We start from the raw sequence: 9,616 nt of genomic DNA, 5'->3' as shown, positions 1-9,616 counted from the left end.
GCTTCTTTACTTATCTCTGTTTATAAATTGGTGAAGGGTCTGCTCTCTGCCCTAGGACAAAACCATCTCTTTGTTGACACTAAGTGCAAAACAGACCTTCAAAGGTTTTTTTTAACATAGCTGAGCTAGAAAGAGGGACTAGAGCTCCCTAATTATACACTGGGACTTCCCACTGGTCAAGCCTGAATATTGATAGAGCCTGTTACATTTCACCAATTTGAAATCCCTACCAGCCCTTCCCCAGGTCTAACCTGCTTCAGAGGCCATCCTCTGTCTTCTGCCTAGTCAGGGGAGAAGGTGGAAGTCAGGGGAGCAGAGGCTGGAAATTTTAAAGGCATCTGACCAACTTTATAATATAAGAATTAAAAAAAAAATCAAGGGACAAAGTGATAAGTCAATATTTTAATGCCTTATGCCAGAATATGGATAGGCAAGAAATCCGTGATGGCTTTGTGGGCTCTTTCCCGCAGGATCCCAGCTAGCTCCGCTGCCTTGGTGCACTGGAGAAAACATGCTGCATTAAACAGGTTTGATGGAAAATGTGTTTTCCTTGTGCATCAATTTAGGATATTAATTCTTACTGAATCACATTCTGTTTTCTGGCTGCATTTACTGAATGCCACTATTATGTTGTAACACTGTTACAGACTTTTATTATAGGTAAAATTGCTTACACATTATTTGTGATATTTAATTGGAGACAGATGATGGGAAAAACATATTAGATAAAACTGAGTTATGTTGCCAAGCTGTAGACTCTCAGTGTTTATAAAAGGAGACAGCAGAAAACAATTTAAAAGCAAAATTCATGCTTCTTACAATCTTCAGTTTCCACACTGTTGTCACTCTCAAAATTACATTTCATATTCTGACACTTAAAATTTGATTCACATTCTTTCCCAAGTTAAACATAATTTTTAGGTTGCTACTGGGTTTCTTGTTTATTTTTGTGGACCTGCTTGTGAATGTTTTCAGCTGAGTATACTTGGTAACATTTTTCCACAGTAGACACCAGTGGATGGCTCCAGAGAAGACAACAAAATTGTAACGGGAGCTGAGTCTGCACTGTGAACAGGGACGTGTACTCCTCCGTCCTACTGCCTGGGCACGGGCAGCTCTCACATCCAGGGGTTTCTCACACCTAGGGAGATAGCTCAGCTTCAGGCAAGGATCTCATCGGCAGCCTTGTCATGTTCTTGGAGCCCTCCAGGATTTTTTTCATTCCTCTCAAAAGGCGCTTCTATTGCAGCAGCCGGTGGCCAAGGGCACCAGGAGCCTACTGGAGCCCACAGACACTTTTGTGCAGATTTGGACTCTTTCATATCTCCCCTTTCTTTCTGGGGCAGTGTAAACCTAGTGTCCTCTCGGGGTCTTTATAGATACAGCTTTTAGATCAATATTTCTCGAACTTGTACAAAGACCAAGAACCATTTGGCTCATTTGTCCTCCTGTAACTTGGAGGCACGCAACCCTTCAGCCCACCTCCAGAGGGAGAAATCAAGGCATGCCAAGGTTTGGATTCGATAGCAGCAGCTCAGCTCCTTCAGGGCAGGGGATGGGGAAGTTACTGGTAACAGGTATTTACCTAACAAGGGAACTGTCAGTAATCAGATATAATTAGCAGTTCATCCAGCGCCTGTAACCAGCTGCACTTCTAACCCACAGTCACAGCTCCTTTGCACTCCTTCCCTGAAGACCTGGCTGCCGCTTTCTTACCCAAGAAGCATCTGTGTTTCTGTCTAACCTGGGGACAGGCTACTCCATGTAATTTAATAGTGCACTACTGTACAAAGTTGATCTAGGTGTGGTGGGGAAATGAGATAATCTGTGTGGCAGATTATAAAACAAGGGATATGTGATGGGGAGTTTATGTCGCCTTGGGTAGTGGTGAGATTCATTCTGTCATGTCTCCTTGTAGAAAAGTGTTACCGAGACATCTTATTCAGCAGAAAGGTGGTTAGTATAAAATTACTCCATGAACGCTTCAGAATGAATTTGAATGAGCAGGCTGAGCCTATGCTGGATCAGCACTTTATCTTGTATGACTGTATTGATTTTGATCCAGCACTGTCAGCTTTAAAGCCAGATTTACTGTACTGTCAAGCCACAAACTTCAAAAGCTATCTTTAATTGAAGGGAAGTTTCATGTGATACATACAGAAGAAAAATCATTAATCAAAGTTGCCTTACATTTGGTCTATGAATGGAAGAAATGTTGTAGTAGAGGCCTCTAAGGCTCGGGCTTCATTTATTTGCATTTATTTTAGCCCATTTTCCCCTGTACCCACTAGAGGAAAGTTCTGCCAGGATTCCCTCTGTGATTTACTTAAAACTGTAAAATCTGCGGCAAAGAGCATGTCACACATAAGCCAAACACCGTTGTTTAATTTAAGGAAGGATTTCTGGGCTAGATAGAGAGGCAGATCTAGTTAGAGAAGAGGAAGATGGGCCTGAGGAAGAGCACAACCTCGAGGAACGGGTGTCGGGAAGATAACAGCACAGAACCAAAGAGAGGAAATGAAGAAGAAAATCTCAGTCTTATAGCCCTGGCTTGCCATTTTTTTCTGTCTGCCTGTTAACTGATTAACATAAATCAAAATAGGGCAGGGTATTTTTGAAAAAGAGTAAAATACGAGTTCCTATTGTGTCTTATGTGTTCATATTCCTGCTTATTTTTTGTGTTTTACTGTTATGCTTCTAATCCTATAATTGGTAGGAATCTAATTGCATTGCATGAAGCTGCATCTTTTTGAAGGAGTAATTTACATTTAAACTCTTTTGGAGTGTATGCGTTTTGTCTTTGATGTCCTTTGATTAGTAATTGCAGCTCTTGCTATCAAATGTTACATTTAAAGCAAAGCACTTTCATATGTCTCTGCTTACTTATATTTTCTTGGCAAGTCTTCTACATGGTGAAACATTCTACAATTTGTCCTATTAAGGTAACCTAAATTACTTTTTAAAATATTCTCCTGTTTTTGAGAGTTGAATACAAGAACTTCACATTTATACATTCATTACAGACACAGATGAATGTGAACCCACTGACTTTGGGCAGAAAAAAATTCTGTGATTTAAAACATTGTTATGGGTATGCAGATGCTCTCTCTTCCTGTGCTGTTAGAATGGTATATTTACTAGCTGTACAACTTTATGTACACAACTATCAACAAACAGCGTATTGCATATGGATATTGCAAGAGCATAGGTTCTTACTTCTCCCTCCTTCTAACTGGGGGAGCAGAGTGGTGTCTCAAATCAGAAAAGGTTTGGAAACCTTACCTTGCCTATTACGACCGCTGAGCCCGTATGTTTAATGCATCTTAAACATCACTGCGTCCGTACTTAGCTTCTCTCTGCTTCAGCTCTTTCTTTGAAACTATTATTATTACAAAGGTACTTACATTCATAACCTTTTATTTCCAGGTTATATTTCTGTTTCCAGAAATTATATTTCTGTGTGTATTACCTCTCGGTGTTTGCAGATTTTAGGTAAAGTTAGTATATGAAGCAAATGTTGTACTTTACACCTACTATTTTGTTAAGTAGTCCATATTTTTATAAAGAAAAACATAACTTGTTTAATGTTCTCATCTTCTGACATGAATGGGCTTTCTGTGTTCTTCCATGATAGAAAAATTGTGCAAAAAACTAGTATTATAACACTGAAATGTGCCTAGCCATTTTAGTGCTCACCTAACATTTCCCTGCTTTTTATCAAGAGGTCCATGTAAAGACCAAATGCTGGAAAATACTTTCTGAAAAGCACGGCTATGTTTGTTTATTCTGTCAGAAGTGACAATAAAACGTTGCCTGAACTTTCTCAAAACGGCAATTTCAAAATTTGATTCCTCGGAGAACAAACTGTCCATTTAATATATTACTGCATTTTCAGCAGGACTTTGTGCTTCCAGATTAGTTTACATTTTAAATTGCCCTGAAAGCATTAATTTACTGAGCTAACATGGGAAGTACAGACGAAAGAGCTGTTTAGTTTATAAATGGTACCGTCTAGTTTCAATGTAGCAATGCTTAAAATATGTAAATATCATTTGTCCTACAGATTTTGTAACCAGTCGTGTTAGTAATGTTCAGCTTTACTATTTGCAACATTAACTGTTACGTACATGATAAACACGGGTCAGCCATATAAGTAACACTAACGACTTCGAATGAAATCAGCCCAGTTGAAAACTGCTGTGCCAAAATTAGTCAACTCGTATTAAAAAATGGTCAAATATTAGAAGAGCTACGAAGAACAAGTTAATTGCAATACTTGTATGTATATTTAAAGTCTGGAAATACGAACATCAATTTGAAATTTTTATTAATTATTGAAGATTGAATTATGGCTACAGCCAACATGTTAGTGTGCGTTTCTAAAGTATGATTTTCTGGAATTCTGGTGCAACTCAAGTAATGAATCCCAAATGATGATGACAGTTTGCTTACATACTAATATCTTTCCTCCTTATTACTTTACTTCCTTCTCTCATCTCTTGTGCGCTTTTAGTGAATGAAGTATTTGCTCATCTTTGATCCATGTAACTGTTTTGATGGGCAGCACACAAATAATCATTAATGTTGGATCTTATTAATCATCAAGGCAAAGAGTAGAAGAATAAAAGTGAAATCCCTTACTCCAGCAAACTCAGTGGCAGAATTTCCTGTAAGAAGCTCCCAGGTTTACAGAGCCTAACAGACTCATTACTAGGGCAGTATCTTAAAGTCCTTATCTCTTTATTTTTTCATTTTTTATACGGGTGTTGCTTGTGCTTCCAACCTTCTCTGTCCTACGGGTGGCGGCGGTCTGGTGAGAGCCTAACAGACTCATTACTAGGGCAGTATCTTAAAGTCCTTATCTCTTTATTTTTTCATTTTTTATACGGGTGTTGCTTGTGCTTCCAACCTTCTCTGTCCTACGGGTGGCGGTACGGTCTGGTGATTTGAACTGGGAAGCAGGAAGCAAGTTCTTTCGCAGACTGTGCCAAAAATGTCCTTTACTGGAACGTTAAAAATGAATTAATCCTATTTTTTAAAGGATTGAAGGGTGTAATAGCATTAAAGTCCCCTGTAAAATACATGATACGCATTCTAAATACACTTGAAGATAGTACGATTTCTGAGACCAGGCAGGTCAGAACAGTAATGTGAAGGTTCAGGAATGGCTTTATCATTTTTCCTTTCATGTGCAAACCCAACAAAACATTATTGTGCATTTGCAACTTTGGTATTCTGAAAATATGGAAAACAATCAGATAGGCCATTTTACCCTTAAAACCAGCAGTAATTTTTACAGAATCTCATGAGTCTTGAGGAAGCCTCCGCCAAAGGGTTCTGCGCTGCTCCTTTTAATAACCTGAACATGATGGAGACTTTTTGTCATTGCACCTCTGTCTGGTGGGGCTTGAGTTTGGGGCTCTGAAAGCTGAAGTTAAATGAAGACTGTTTTGTATTACAGGATAGTCCACATTTTGCTCTGGTCCCTCTCTGTCATGGCTCAGATCATAAAGATTGCTTATGCCAAAGCTTGTATTTAAACGACACGCTTCTGTCTGCAGCAAGGAAATCGCTGCTTGAATATACAGCTGGCTTCATGCGTTTGGTTGGAGGCTTTTCTACTTTGACGGATAAACTGTATGTGAAAATTTTGCTTAATACTTGATGCAAGTAAATATGATATAAAGCTGTATGTTGTTAAGAAACGTTGCAGTTACATGCAATACCCCTTTCCCATGGAGGAAGTTACCGTTAGGCTGGCCTTTTTTGTGCTAATTTCTAGAGTGCTCTGTGGGAGTGTTTTTTTAAATTCATCCATAACAGAGCAGATGTCAGAGCTGTGCCTAGCCATTAATAAAACCTGCTGGGAGAAGAGGCAGGTTTTGTAACGAACTTTTGGATGGCAGTCTTCATCATGTCAGAAAATCTAAGTGAGATTTGGGTTTAATCTGTTTTCTTTGGACAAATATTTGTATATAAATTTTAAAAAAAACCCACAATATTTATAAAAATAGCATGATGATTTGTTTGAATTTCATGTTGGTTTATTTGCCGTAAAAATATTTTAGTCCTGCTTGTTTCTGATGAGCAAGAGTATCTTAAGTATATAATTGAAATTTATGGGTATGAATACAGAGGCAAGGAATAGATCAACGTTGTTAATTGATTAATAATAAAAAGAAATGGTGCCTATGGGTACATATATTCCCTTTGAAATTCATCCCTAACTTCATGGATGTAGTGGACTCGTAAAATGTAAGCTTATATTTAAATTGTTTGTTTTGATGGCAATGTTTTAGGTATTTGTAAAATTGTATACTAAATCATCCACAGTTGGGTCTGAATGTATTATTTTTAATTAATTATTTATTTATACTTTTTTTTTTTTAATTTATTTGCTGTGAGTGAATCCCGTGCAGCTGCTGCGGTTATCCCTGATTAGGAGTGCAGTAGATAGCAAATGGTAAGAACTGCTCTGTTCTCCCCAGCCACAATGAGGATGTTGTTGGGTGAGAATAATCTGCCCGAAGTGTCCAGCCACAGCAGACTCCCTGCGTTACTCACAGGTCTTTTCTTCAGGGAGTTGTTTCTACATCCAAAATTTGCCAAAAACACAATCAATCAGTGAGACTTATCAAAGTTTTGCTCTAGAGTTTCTTCTCCAGGATGTCTAGTGAGATGAAGGTTTTAATATAAACCCATTTCATTTTTTGGTGAAAGAGGGCTGAGCATCTCTAATACCTTCTCCTCACAGGGACAGCTTTTCCTGCCTGCTCGGGTGTGTAAGGTTATACCAAGCCTCTATGAAAGAAGGCTTTGATGTGTCTCCGTTGGTATCATTAATAAAACATTATTATGCAGTTATATTATGTTTCCTTCCTGTTTGCTCTCTAACTGCAATGTGTAACCTTGAAGGATAAGTCACCTATTCAAAATTAAAATCCTTGTCTTCATGCTGAAAGCATTTTCTCCTCTGCACCTCGATAGCTAGTGCTTTAGTCTCGGTAGATTACTGACCTTGCCACCCAGGTGTGCTAGTGGCGTGTTTAAATACTGGAACATTTGTAGAGGGAGGCCTGCTATACCTGTTGCCAAAAGAGCCCAGATGAAGTTGCTGATGACCTTTATTACCGCTTTGACTTAAGGCCAAGCTGCTGACCAGCCTCAGCTGTGCCTTGGGAGCAGCCCTGGGGGCTGTGCCGGGAGAGATTGGGAGCACCTGGGAGCAGGGTGCCGGGCAGGCTGGGAGCGCTGGGCCTGACCTGCCTCTGTAGGAAACCTGCTGGGGAAAGAGAGCGGGGGCTTTTTCCTCTTAAGGAAAAATTCAAACTTGGATGACTAAGGACGTTCGTGACCTGGACCCCTGACCTAGGGAAAGGTTCAGGGTAGGCAACGTGACTTGTGGATTTGGAGACATCTTTCACCCTCGGAGAGGTGAACTTGCCGATTTCAAAATACGTATGAGATTACTGATGGTGTAATGTAAGCCCTGGCAGAGGCTTAGATTGCAATGTGAGCATGAAAGAAGAGCAGCCTGCGGATCCCGTTGTAAGTAAGGGTTATTTTGTCTTGTGGTATTGTTTTTTATTCTCTTGTTATAGCTGTGCTCAGTGACCCACAGGCTACGTTTTATGACGCTTTCTTTGTCCTTCAGCCTTCTTTCCTTGCAGATCTTTTATGCTGAAGTGAGGTCTGGATGAATCACTGTGGTAATGGCAGTAGGTGTTGATTCCTCATATGTAATGTGGTAAATGTGAATATGGTCCTGTGCCTGGAGGGGGTTACAGTGCAGGAAAGACGATAGCAAGAAAAAGCAAGTATTTGGTGCAAGTCACGTAATCCACTGCCATTTAAAACCTGTGGATTGTCCCAGAAACAAACTGTAGTCCCTGGCAGTAGCAGTAAGGACGAAGCTTCCTGTGGGTACCTGTGTGCCGTGTCTGAGGAGAGGAAGCTGCTACCTCTGGCTTTGCTGCCGATGCTTTAAGTATAATGAAGACTGATGGTTGTGTTCTGCCTTCTTACTAGTCCCGTTGCTCCAGCGTTACGTGCCTGTAGCAGACAACTTGTTAAAATGTCCAACATGACTGAAGGTGTGCGCACAGCTACTGCAGAGTTACTTTTGATAGCAGGTTAGGAAAGTTCGGGACCTAGTATGTTCTGCTGGGTGGTGGTGTAGAGGGTTTATTGTAACTTGTGTTAACGTTGGCTAAATGCAGCTCATGAGATCGCTAACGCTGAATTGTTCTCACGATGCTGGGTAAATATTCATGATTGTAAAATACAGAAACTAGTGGGTGTTGATATGTGTAAAACCTAGTAAATGGCTAGGAAAATATTTAAATCTCTTTATTGTGTTGATTTCTTCATAAATATTGAAATATTACCATAGTATCCCTCTTCACATTATCTAAAGTGGTGAAGAGATTTACTGTACAGAGCCTGAATCTATATGTGTTATTGGTGAAAGCTGTGCAGCTGCTTTAACTTTCAAGACAAGAGTCTTCCATCTCTGGGACTCCCCCTCTAACTTCTGCCCAGCCACAGTGTGCTTCAGTTTAAATATGATCCGTGAATGTAGAGATGTGTGACCACTGTCGCCTTACGTGATAGAAGCATGTGTACCACCCTCTGTGGCTATGGGCACATTTGAAATCTAACTACGTAATTCACATGAAGAGAAAACTCTCTTGTATGTGGATCAGGGATACAATTTTGTCAGCTGGTACCTGGAAGTCGGGGAGAAGAAGTAAATGCAAAGGCTTGGATCAAGCTTGCAAATTAAGGGCTAGTTTTTGAGCTAACGTACAACCTCAGCTCAGGTACTTGGAATGGAGTAATCCTGGGAAACAGAGAGACGCGTTTTATTTTTGAGCTGCAGCTTAAGCTCTGCTGCCTTTTCTGAGTTTTAAAAATGGCCGCTCCTACACAAAGAGCCGTGTAACAGGGATAAAATCATACCTTCACTGGAACTGAATGCTAGAGAAAAGCTATCCTTTGTACAAAGCCAGTAAGGTTCCAGTGTTTTTTGGTTTTAGAGAGAAAAGAAAATGTGTTCACATTTCTCTGTAAGAAGTTTGTGTCCTTCCATTTTTCTTCTCAAGGTAACTTGTTCAGTTGTGAAAATTTCTCAGGTATGCTTTTAATCCAGAGCAGAAAAAATTACCCATACTCGTAGAGAAAAATAAGAGGCTCAACCAAGTTATTTGGTCATGTTCCTTTTTCTACATCATCAGACTGTGAATTTAAAATTTATTTTGCTTAACTGACAACTTTAAATCCAGAAAAGCTTTCATAATACAAGGTTCACTCTACTATGTGATTCAAGACTTGCTCAACTATGAATAGTCTACCATAAAAATATGCATGACTTGAGGGACGAAGCAGAAAAATTGATCAGGAAGATGTTTTTATAAATGTTCCTTATAAACTCTATTTTTGAAAACACTTTAATGTAAAAGCTTCTAAATGAATGAGAAAATCCTGAAATGTGGCTGATACAGTGCTTTATTAATATTCACATTTTGTGAAAGTAGCTTTTACAAACTGAATGTCTCTGTCCTCTCTCTCTTTTTTTTTTTTTTTTCCCCCTTGCTCTTTTTGGCACTTTTACCCC

This window comes from Aptenodytes forsteri, unplaced genomic scaffold (genome assembly GCF_000699145.1).
Source record: "Aptenodytes forsteri isolate BGI_AS27 unplaced genomic scaffold, ASM69914v1 Scaffold226, whole genome shotgun sequence".
NCBI classification, from domain to species: domain Eukaryota; kingdom Metazoa; phylum Chordata; class Aves; order Sphenisciformes; family Spheniscidae; genus Aptenodytes; species Aptenodytes forsteri.
This window is presented reverse-complemented; position numbering follows the sequence as displayed.